The 12626-nt window shown below is 44.6% G+C and overlaps 1 long non-coding RNA gene across 1 annotated transcript; it reads left to right on the forward strand.

The window, feature by feature from the left end:
* Window positions 1–1810: 1810 nt before the first annotated feature.
* Window positions 1811–10850, forward strand: LOC143831314 (uncharacterized). The gene is made up of 3 exons (XR_013228814.1): window positions 1811–1996; window positions 4167–4249; window positions 10110–10850. It is a non-coding gene; the product is annotated as an uncharacterized LOC143831314 (long non-coding RNA).
* Window positions 10851–12626: the final 1776 nt, after the last annotated feature.

Here is a 12626-nt window from a genome sequence, read left to right on the forward strand (position 1 = left end):
AAGCAGGGCCTGCAAAACACTGGGGCACAGATTTTGCTTGCATTTGTGGCCTCGTCAAAAAGAGCCAAACACCACACTTCTCCTTCCAGACATAAGCAAATATTTTGCTTCCATAAAGTTTTCAGCCCAGGTGACCTTAACACAGGAGGCTGGTCCCATGCCCAGGAGACACCGTATTGAGTAATAGGACAAAATGTCTCATAAAATGCACTTGATAACTGTGGTAGCTTTGCAAATATCTTTACCACTGGGCTGAGTTATACAATGTTCATACTGAAGAAGTATACTCCTGTACTGTACAACATTCTGAAACATTAAAAGGAGTGTTTTGCTACTAGACTCTAATGAAGTTGATGGCTAGTTGATAGTGTTTTCAACTGAGCAGTCAAATTAGGCCACTGATTTCCCATCTCAAAGCTCTGGACTTGCAGCAGCTGAATTTAAGGACCATAGTATACATTGTGTGTTCTACCACAGTGTATATTCATCTGTGTGTCACTTAGAAATGCAGGCCACAAAAAGAAAATGCCTGGCTCCCTTGGAATTATAGCTCATCTTCAGATGACAGAGATTCTTTTCCCATGGAGAAAATGGCTGCTTTAGAAGATGGACATCATAGCACTTTAGTCCAATGAGGTCCCTCTCTGCCTCTCTGCCAATGAGGTCCACTCCCTGCTCCACCCCCAAAGTATCCAGGTATTTCCCAACCAAGAGCTTACAATTTTAGGAGCCACCAATCCTCATATTGATCCTACTATCCACCTAGACTAGTAATAATCCAATCAGTATCCTTTTCAGAATATGTTGTTTGAGGGTGATTAGCTGTTAGGGTTGCTACCTCCCGATGGAGCCTAACAATCTCCAGAAATACATAAGATCTCCATCCTATAGAGATCAAATCCCCTGGGGCAATTAGCTGCTGATGAGAGTAGGCTCTATGGCATTATACCCCATGGAAGTCCCTTCCTCCAAAAACCTGCCCTCCCTAGACTTCACCCCCTGAAATCTTCCCAACCTCAAGTTAGCAACCCTAACTGTGTTTTAGGCAACTGAGCTTAATTATAAAGTCTGGAAAACCTTTGTATGCTAAAAGAGCATTCATTTCACGCTAAGTAGATTTCTCTAGCATGCAGAATGTTTTTGGCAACAGAATAGCAGTGTTAATCACTGTTCATTCAGTGCTTTAAAGGATTTGTAATATTATACTCATATTTGAGGGAAGAAGGAAATTCTGGTTTGAAATCTGTTATTTATTGTACAGTAACAGCACCATCTCTTTATGCAATCAACAACGGAGTATTCCAGCAGGGCATAGTGGAAAACCTTTTCTCTTCTTTCGCTCAGCAGCGTAACAGTCTCCCAGTTGCCATATTATGATACTAAAGAACAGAAGCTCATTGGCCCTGGAAGAATATCCTTCCCAATTAGGTCATTGGTTACCAGCGCAGGGTGTACTAAATTAGTAACATTTGGTAGTAAATTTCTTTGAAGTTCTTATTAATCTTGCCCTTGGATTTGAACTTTTCTTGGCCATGTTTCACATCAAATCAGGCTTTTAGCTATGTCAGAACGACTGATTAGCTCTCCTCAGCTTGGAGGAGGGGGAAAGGGTGGAGGAGCGTAGTAGGGTGGGTGTTGAATTTCATGAAAGGCCTATTTACCTAGTCATTTAGCATGACCAAATGGGAGAGCAGCCAACAAGGGCAAAGCATTGGAACCATTCCAGGATTCCTGTCTCATTAGGGAAAATAGCAAGGCTGTCATCATACAAATATCCAGAGAAGCAATTGGATTGACGTTAGAAAGACGATGATTTCCCACATGGGGTTGCAACAAACAACTTCAGATGACTGTGGCTGCATGTTTTACAATATGGACGATCAGTTTGGGCACTTGGGTTATGTATGGCTGAGTACAAAAACTCAAGTGAGATCCAGCTGACTCCCAGTACAGGAGCACTGAAGAGTACAGGAGAACTTGTTTGTCCAGTTAAAAGGTTGGTAGTGTTGACATTCTTGTTAATCTTGCCCTTGGGTCCAAAGGGATTGTTTATAGCAGGGGTAGTCAACCTGTGGTCCTCCAGATGTTCATGGAATACAATTCCCACGAGCCCCTGCCAGCATTTGCTGGAGGGGGCTCATGGGAATAATAGTCTATGGACATCTGGAGGACCACAGGTTGACTACCCCTGGTTTATAGCATGCTTGATAGCACAAGGTGGCCCTTCCAAAAAAGTGTCCATCTCCACCTTTTGTTGTTATCAGTCTAACGATTGTAAAGCGTGAAAGAGTTTTTCCATGGCTGTATTCTACCACTGGTTGGGGGCAATGCTATACTGGGCATCCAGTTGTCATTCATCTCATTTCACCTCTTGCAGAACTTCCCCTGGGGAAAAAGCAATAAGGCTGGTGCTTCTGATCACCTGTGAAAGTGTGGCAGCATTAAACAAAAGTAATATTAGTTCCCCTTAACCCTACTAGTTCTGGTCCCCTGATCCCTAGTACTATTTGATCAAATGCTCAGGATCACAGAGTGAAAACACATTCTGTTTACTGGGAATCACCAAGAGAATGCTGGGGTTGTTTTATAGCTTCTTACTACCACTGCAACCGATTTTCTGTCTTCAGCTGTAACAAATGAACAAGTTACAGCCTGACTGGTGAAGTAGAGGTTGTTTTTTTTAATGTTGCAAGAGATCTGTTATTATATAGGAATGTGCCTTATTTTAGTACATTACAGCTCCATATAACATAATGTTTCTGATGTGGGATTTTAACCAATGGTGTGCAAAATTGCCATTTGGATTTGTGGCACATGATTCAAATAAACTGCTTATGCCTCATCCAGGATAGGGTGGAGCGTGGGCATGCGCAGCCAGCATTGCACAGGGCGATTAAGTGAATCACTGAATGATTAATTGCTAAAATGAGAGGAGTCTGCCTTGCAGTCATGCAATTTGTCCTGGAAAATCTTATTCCTAGTCTGAGATTATGGTGTCTGGCTTTCGGTTACTCAGGATGAAAAGGTGCTTTGCAGTGCATAACTTTAAAGGTAATGCTGTTCTTTATTATGAAATTTCCTTACATTAGGTCAGACCATATGTCCCATATAAGCCAGTGCCAAGTTCAGCAAGGTCTTTCCCAGCCCTATTACCTGACATCCATTGGAGATGCCATGGATTGAGCATGTCAACTTCTACATGCAAAATATGAATTTAGTGCTAGGACACCTTTCCCCAGGACACCCTTCCCCAGGGTCTTTATTGCTTCTAATCATGACTCAGCTCTTGCATGGGGGCTGGGGTGGACAACTAGATCTCAATCCTGGGGTTAAACCCTGACTCAAAAATAAATTGTCAACATTGGCTTTGGGGTTTATGCAAGTGGGCTAGGCCTGTGAGAACCTCTCTTTGGGTTGCAGCCAATGGAGGGTTTCTGTGGATGGAACCATTTCTGCTGCAGTTTGGCTTCCTCACCTCATTTCCTCTTATCCTGCTCCGGCACACAGTGGCCTCCAAGTTGGAATGAATGACAGAGATTTTGTCAGCAAAGAATTTTGCAGAAATATCACAGCTGGGAGTCAGTGAAGCATTCTGTGCAACTTGAATGGTTCCATCCTCCGTATTGAAGGGAATCTACCAAAGATCTCACCTACTTTGCACCTTCAGCTATTGATTTCCGGCTGCATCCTGACACCAGCAATCAGTTTAAATTCCAAAACCTCCAGGTTAAAGTATAAATCAATCTACAATTTCATGTAGACTTTATTTGTAGATGAGTATTTGCACTGAAAGAAGGGGGGAGGGCAGAGGGGAAAGTCTATAATTATAACAAAATAAATTTTAATGAGCACAATTAGGGTTGTCCAAGTATTCAAGCAATGATGGAAAATGTGGCAGCAAACACCAATTGTTTTTAAAAGCTGATCACCCGAGGCCAGACTTTAGACCCCTTTTTCCATTAAAAAAATGCAATAGTTTCCTAGCAAGACTTAATTCCAGCTAAGGCAAACTCCTGATGAAAAAACTCCCTCCCCCCCACAATATTTTTTAAACAATTTGGTGATGACTGTATTTTCAAGATGGTGATCCTGGATGTGAAATACTATTTGTCTGTAAGTGTATGTGTAATAATGGACAGCAACAGGAGTGTTTTTTGTTGTTCCAGAAAGCAACTGCCCCTCTGTGAAGCCCTAAGCAGAGTTAAGCCCTTCTGAATTCAGTGAAGTCCATTCTTCAGCCTTGACTAAGGTGACCAGAATTTAAGATTGGTAAAGTGGGACACTTTGGTGTCTGCAGGGGGAGGGAGGGGGCTGGGCAGCGCAGGCGCTGCCACTTTTGATCCCAAGCCAACGCAAGCACCACCAGACATTTCCCGGAGGACCTCCACTCAAAGGCCCAGGGTGGAGCAGCAGCCGCTTCCCCAGCCCAACAGCTCCAGCCATTCGCACTCACCCTGGCAGCAAAGTTCGGCAGGCTCCGCTTTTCGGTTTCCAAGAAAGGGACTCGTCCAGTGACACCAGTTTGGCTGTTCCCGGGCACCGGGTACCGAGTGAGGCCAAACCCGTGCAAAAAGTGAAATGCCTCAACCTGCCATCCGATTCACACAGCCTCAGAGGCTGCCTCCCTGTTGCATGAGCGCGTGTTAAAAATATGTCACACTGCTCCTAAAGCGGCTCACTTGCAGGGAAACAGGAACTTGGCTCTGCAGCAGCTTCTTAAAGGGGCTGGTGTCTGATGTCAGTGACCCGCTGTGCAGAAGCAGTATTGCGGGGCCAGACGGGACTTTTTTAAAAGCCTCGAGATGCAAGATATCTTTCTAGAAGGCATGATTGTCCCGTGAAAAGCGGGATGAATGGGCAGCTTAGCCTCCATGGGACTAAGACCCACTGAACAAGAGCCAGTTTGGTGTAGTGGTTAGGAGTGCGGACTTCTAATCTGGCATGCCGGGTTTGATTCTGCGCTTCCCCCACATGCAGCCAGCTGGGTGACCTTGGGCTCGCCACGGCAGTGATAAAACTGTTCTGACCGGGCAGTGATATCAGCGCTCTCTCAGCCTCACCCACCTCAAGGGTGTCTGTCGTGGGGAGAGGAAAGGCAAGGCGACTGTAAGCCGCTTCGAGACTCCTTCGGGTACAGAAAAGCGGCATATAAGAACCAACTCTTCTCCTTGTTCTTGTTCTTGTTCTTGTTCTTCTTCTTCTTCTTCTTCTTCTTCTTCTAAGTAGGACTTCCTTCTGAGGAGCACGGGGCAGATTGCCGTGCCTAGCAGCAGTCCTCGCACAGTCGATCAGCATACCACTGAATGCTGTGGCACAAATCTCCGATTGAGCTGTAAATTAGAGATGCTCCCCAGATCCTCCCTTTCCAAACTTCTGGGGGGGGGGTGTACAAATGGCCTTGTTTTCAACATGGAAATGTTGCATTTAAAAATATATATACAGAGGTATAGTCTGCCCCACGTTTCCTCTCTTTCAATTAACTGACACTTTTTCCCTTTCTGCACTAGTAAGGCATGCATGTACGTGGATATGTATATATATTTTAAATGCATTCTCCTGGATCAACAGAGCCAAGCACAGCTGAGAGTAGAATTCTACCATAAGGAACAAATAGAAGAAGATTACTCACCCTTGCTGAAACTCACAATGATTTATACATGTAGCTTTTGCCCTTAGCAACGTCAAACTGTTGGGATGGGAAGGACTGTGGCTGAATGAGAGTGCTTTGCATGTGAGAGGCCTCAGTTCAGTTCTTGGTATTGCCACTTTAAAAAATTCCCAGTAGCAGAAATTGGGAAACATTCCCTTATATCAGGCTTTCTCAACCCTGCGGTTTCTTGATGGCCATGGAAGGGTTTCCTGAATGGGTAAGTGTTAATTAATTTTTAATACATTTTTTTAAATTAAACATTCATCGGGTGATATGACCATATATGATCATGTTGATCCACACACACACCCTCAATGGCCGATGATGGGCCTGAAGGGGTTGGGAAGGAGAGGAGCCCCAGGTGGTCATGTACACAGCTTTGTTGCCCAACCATGTCCTGCATGATCTGGGGTTTCTTGATGCCTGAAGAATGTTTCAGGGGTTTCTCAATAGTAAAAATGTTGAGAAAGGCTGCCTTATATGCAAGATGGGCATCAGAGCAGAGAATACAGAATTAAAAGAAGAAAAGCTGTGGGGCTTTTTTGTACCCTGCTTTTTTACTACCCAAAGGAGTCTCAAAGCAGCTTATAATCACCTACCCTTCTTCTCCCCATAACAGACATCATGTGAGGTAGGTGGGGCTGAGAGAGCTCTGAGAGAACTGTGACTAGCCCAAGGTCACCCAGCTGGCTGCCTGTGGGGGAGAAATGAGGAATCAATTCCAGTTCTCCAGATTGGAGGCTGCACTGCACTGCCTCTCAATCTAATAGTCTAGCTGTATGAACAGCAACTTCCTATGATCAGGCCATAACCAAAAGAACACTAAGGAGAAAAATCACATTTTTTATCATTGGGAAAGACCTTTTGGGGCAAGCAGTCACAAGCTAGCATTTCTTGGATAAAGTATTTTTGCAAGTTCAAGTCAAATAAGAAATCATTGGGAGGCCTACAGTGTTGTGTCTGGCCCATTACAAAATCTCTCTCTCAGCACAATTTACAGCCTTTGGGGTGGAGGCAGCAGCATTATTTAGTGACTTCCCAATTCAGCCATTTGCCAGGTCAGATCATTTTTGTTCTTTGCCAAAGTGGGTGTGCATAAACTATAGAAAGGGATGGTATGGAGACACAGAAATACAGTCCTGTACTCAGGCTGTTCTATATGATTCATAGTCCTATGGGCAGGGCCCTGTTTATTTCTTGCCAAAAAATCCCAAACCGCACACTACAGCCGGAACTATTATTTATTTATTTATTTATTTATCGTATGGCATGTGTAGAATAGAGCTAGGAGATGCCTAACATTGTCTGGATACCCAGGCAGGAAACATTTGGAGGTGGATGGCTATTGCCTGCCCCTACACCATGACCCTGGTATTCCTTGGAGGTCACCCTTCTGATTGTTAACCAGGACCAATGCAGCTTAGTTTCCAAGATCTGATGGGACTGGACTTGCATGCCCAGGGAAATGCTGATCACCAGAATTTCCTCCAGACCTGACTGACCAGGGATTCTGGGAGTTTTTTTTTTCCAGGGAGGGACATCATCTAGATATGGAATTGGGTCACTGTGGGTGAGCAGGTATTTGTGAATTTCCTGCATTCTGCAGGGGGTTGAACTAGATGAAGAAGAGTTGGTTCTTATATGCCACTGTTCTGTTCCAAAAGGGGCCTTCCCTCTCCTCTCCCCACAACAGACACCCTTTGAAGTACAAGAGGCTGAGAGAACCCTGATATTACTGCTCGGTTGGAACAGCTTTATCAGTGCTGTGGCAAGCCCAAGGTCACCCAGCTGGTTGCATGTAGAGGAGGTGCAGGGAATCAAATCCAACTTGCCAGATTAGAAGTCTGCCCTCCTAACCACTACACCTTGCTGACCCTAGAAGACCCTTCCAACTCTGTGTTCCTGTTCCTCATCTAGTCTATTTGGCCCCTCTTTGACTGCTTTGAGGTAAGAATTAAAATGGCAGGACTCAACAAACACAATCACATGCGTTCTACTGGCTCTTTTCTGGTCAGACAGAAATACCCTATTGGATCAGAAGGTCCAGTCAGTTATCCTGTCTCCTGCAGTGGTCAGCCAGTTGACCTGGTATGTCACTAGAAGGGCTTTGTGGCTCAGTCCTTCCCATGATATTGCTTCTTCAGCACTGGTATTCAGAGGTGTACTGCCTCTTGATGTGGAGGTTCCCTTTAGTCATCATGGCCAGTAAGCCTTGATAAGTCTATCTTTCACAAACCTGTCTAACCCCCTTCTAAAGCCCTGTATACTTGTGGCCATCCCCACATCTACTGGCAGAGCCTTTAATCATTTAATCATTCCTTGAGGGAAGAGCTACTTCCCTTAGCCTCCCCTGAATCTAATGCCCATGAGTGCTTTGAGACGCAGCACATTAAAAGTGAAGATGTATTTCAACATTTTAGAGCTGATCTAGAAACCTCCTCAAAAGGCACTTTTTAAAATACCTACAATCATGCTCAGGGGAAGGGGAGATTCTGGTTCTGAAGGTAGATTACAGAAATCAGCTTTGCATATTGCTGATTGGCTACTCTTCCCATAATATCACAAGAACACATACATACTGTTCTGAGAGCAGAGGAAAGGAGGGGGAAGAGAGTGAAGAAGAAGAAGAAGAAGAAGAAGAAGAAGAAGAAGAAGAAGAAGAAGAAGAAGAAGAAGAAGAAGAAGAAGAAGAAGAAGGTTTTTTATACCCTGAAGAAGAAGAAGAAGAAGAAGAAGAAGAAGAAGAAGAAGAAGAAGGTTTTTTATACCCCTCTTTTCAATACCTGAAGGTGTCTCAAAGCAGCTTACAATTGCCTTCCCTTCCTCTCCCCACAACAGACACCCTGTGAGGTAGGTGGAGCTGAGAAAGCTCTGACAGAACTGCTCTGTGAGAACAGCTCTATCCGGTCAACCAGCTGGCTGCATGTGGAGGAGTGGGTAATCAAAAACTGCTCCCCAGATTAAAAGCTGCTGGTCTTAACCACTACACCAAGCTGGATAGCAAGGGAGAGAGAGAGCGATTGCAGGTTTCTGTTTTAGTAAGAGACAAATCACACTTGTATTCTGTTGTTTTTTAAGAGAAATATTCAGCTTGATGCCTGGAAGGGAGGGGCAGTAGTGACCCCTGGATCCACATTTAATTCACTGGATGTCATTTCAGTTGCACAAGAGGCTTGTCCTGTGGCTGAGGTCCATACAGGGATCTCTCTCTTTTTTATATATTGTGACTGTATTCACCCTCTGCATATTTCCTGATAAGCCTTCCTGCTCTGCATCACAAAATGATTGTTCCTGGCTCCTTTGCCCTGGTTCTCTCTGCCCTACCTCTGGGAGTGTGCACCACGGAACATCCTGCCTTCCTCTCCGTCTTGGCTTCAACTGAAGGAAATGTTAAGTGCATCTGGGTTTCATATGTAAGCCAAGATTTTCTGTTAATTTAGGATAAATTGAACATAATCAGAACCTTTCATATGAACAACACAGCCTGGGGTGCTGTTGACAGAGTAGTTCTTTGTTTCCTATCAGCACCAGTGGAAAGAGCCTTGCCAAGAGCCTATGAAAACAATGCCACTAGTATCACATGGATGCTGGAACCTGCAAGGCCTGGCTCTTTTCAACCTGACGCAGGATTCACCCTAGCATCCTGACTGATTTCAAACAGTTTGTCCTCTACACTCCTCCACCCTGAAATTCATGGCTTCTCTTGAGCCAGATGGTTCTTGTCTTCTAAATTATGCTTCCAGATAGCCTAGGGGTGCCAGCCTCCAGGTGGGATCTGGGGACCCCACCCCAAAATACAGTTCATCTCTAGACTACAGAAATCAACTTTGCCTGGAGAAAATGCTTGTATTCCACTGAGCTCCCTGTTCTCCATGGGCTCCATATCTGGGAGTTTCCCAGGATCTGGCAGCCCTATCCCTCATCCCCCAGTGGTGGACAGGAGGTTCATAGCAACCCTAAAACAACCTTTCAACATATCTCTGATGAGTTGTTTCAGTGGTATCTAAAATCTAAATCTATTACCCTTCTGAGAAGTTGGAACTCCAAACAGGTCAGCTCCAGAATACACCAAGAAGGACATGATAGGAATTGTATCAGCCCAGGTAATCTTGCTAACATAAATGCTCACTTCAGTTTAAATAGTAAGAATATGAGGCAAAAGTCCCAAACTCAAATGAGAACAAGATTCTCTGATAGTCTCACTGAGATTTTGTAACTCCATGTCCAAAATCTACTCTTTAGGCTTCCATATAGTGGGATCCTGTTGCCATAATAAAGAATCTAAGGAAATATCCATTGATGTGATGTTTTGTTCAGTGCATTTTAGCCACTGAGACATAGAATATCCCGTGAGCATTAAAGACACAAAACTGTTAGAATCACTTCTATCACTGACCTGAGCTACAACCCAATTCTAAGTAGATTGCAAAGTAATTATCTATTTCTCTCTCTCCCCCAGTGCCTACTTCTGAAGTGCCTGACTAATCCAAACTGACCCACATTGTTTCAAGATCATCCAAAATGTTCTCCCATTTCTCAGATCTAACTGGAGGAGGCCCTGGTGGTAGAATGAGTGGATACTCCGAAGAGCCCTGATAGCAGGAATAAGAGCACTAAAACTGGAGACCCTAGAGTCGGTACCAGAAGAGTGAGGCCCCCACACCACCGAGGATGCAGACCTAGATGTAGTCTCCAACAGGTCCTGTCAGACCAACCTGGTTTCCTTTTTTGACCAAGTGACAGGTTTGCTGGATCGTGGAAATTTGGTTGATGTCGTTTACTTAGATTTTAGTAAAGCTTTTGATAAGGTTCCCCATGATGTTCTGATGGATAAATTGAAGGACTGCAATCTGGATTTTCAGTTAGTTAGGTGGATAGGGAATCTAACCGAGAACCTCACGTAAAGAGTTGTTGTCAATGGTGTTTCATCAGACTGGAGGGAAGTGAGTAGTGGGGTACCTCAGGGCTCGGGGCTCGGTCTGGTTCTTTTTAACATATTTATTAATGATCTAGATGAGGGGGTGGAAGGACTACTCATCAAGTTTGCAGACAACACCACATTGGGAGGACTGGCAAATACTCCAGAAGATAGAGACAGAGTTCAACGAGATCTGAACACAATGGAAAAATGGGCAAATGAGAACAAGATGCAATTTAATAAAGATAAGTGTAAAGTTCTGCATCTGGGTCAGAAAAATGAAAAGCATGCTTACTGGATGGGGGATACGCTTCTAGGTAACATAGTGTGTGAATGAGATCTTGGGGTACTTGTGGATTGTAAACTAAACATGAGTAGGCAGTGTGATGCAGCAGTAAAAAAGGCAAATGCCATTTTGGCCTGTATCAACAGGGGCATTACATCAAAATCACAAGATGTCATAGTCCCATTGTATATGGCACTGGTCAGACCACACCTGGAGTACTGTGTGCAGTTCTGGAGGCCTCACTTCAAGAAGGATGTAGATAAAATTGAAAGGGTACAGAGGAGAGCGACAAGGATGATCTGGGGCCAAGGGACCAAGCCCTATGAAGATAGGTTGAGGGACTTGGGAATGTTCAGCCTGGAGAAAAGGAGGTTGAGAGGGGACATGATAGCCCTCTTTAAGTATTTGAAAGGCTGTCATTTGGAGGAGGCCAGGATGCTGTTCCCATTGGCTGCAGAGGAAAGGACACGCAGTAATGGGTTTAAACTACAAGTACAACGATATAGGCTAGATATCAGGACAAAAAATTTCACAGTCAGAGTAGTTCAGCAGTGGAATAGGCTGCCTAAGGAGGTGGTGAACTCCCCCTCACTGGCAGTCTTCAAGCAAAGGTTGGATACACACTTTTCTTGGATGCTTTAGGATGCTTAGGGCTGATCCTGCATTGAGCAGGGGGTTGGACTAGATGGCCTGTATGGCCCCTTCCAACTCTATGATTCTATGATTCTATGTAGTCTGCATGGGACTTTTTACCCATTCCCAGATCGAATAAATCCATGCAGTCTAGGCTGAATTCGATTTCCATTTTGATTTTGGGTGCTTTAAATTTTCCTTCCGCAACTTGCATGATTGATTCATGGAGACCCTACCTTTCTCCCACAATATCCTGGAGTGCATATAAGCCTCAATACTTCAGAAACTTCCATGAGTAAATGTGTAGATGTCTCCTGTCTGCAAATCAACTCACTGCTCTGTGCCTCTGAGCAGAGCAGTCTTCCCTGATTGGCCAGGGTGTCAGTTCAAAGACTTCCTGATTCCCAGTTGCAAGGCTTATCTTAAAGTGACTGCACCCCAGAAGCCCTAGCTTCTCTCAGCAGAGATTCGCCTCTTGGATTTATTCCCCCTCCTCTGCTGTCTCCAATCCCCCCCTCCATTCAAGAAAAGAAAGAGACTCCTGCTTTGTTTGGTTCCCCTCCCCACTCTGAGCTTTCCCAAAAGTGCAGAACACTTTCTGTTTCAATTGGGGGAGGGGGGATAGAGGAAGACCCGAGTTCAAATCAATCTGAATTCAGCAGGATCCACAATGGAAAAAACAAAGTAAGTGCAGAATCTGCCCTAGTTGAACAGCAGCTTGATTGGGGTGCATTGTAGAAATCCTGCCCCCCCCCACCTTTCCACCCCGTTGAAGGTGTTGCAGTCAAACAGCCAAGCAACTGAAATGGTGAGAGCAAATGAGAAAATCTCACATCGTCCTTGCCTCTACATGGCTCGATTAGCCTGGCAATCAGGATTTTATTATGCAGCCCCCGTGTTCTGGCGCAATTGAAACAGGACCTCGGTAATGGTGTGTGAACTTCAAGGTCACCCTGCAGAGAGTTGTCTTTAGCTCAACGGCAGCTTGCTATTTAAGAATAAAAATGACAATTTTGCTCGAGTAAATTACATCGTGGGAGCACAATAAAATTCCGCAGGGGCAATTGGAATGATCTGATGGTGGGTTTAAACTCGGAATACATTATAGAGCTTCCTGGTGGAGACAGGATAAAGCAGCC

The sequence above is a fragment of the Paroedura picta genome, chromosome 3 (assembly GCF_049243985.1).
Source record: "Paroedura picta isolate Pp20150507F chromosome 3, Ppicta_v3.0, whole genome shotgun sequence".
NCBI classification, from domain to species: Eukaryota; Metazoa; Chordata; class Lepidosauria; order Squamata; family Gekkonidae; genus Paroedura; species Paroedura picta.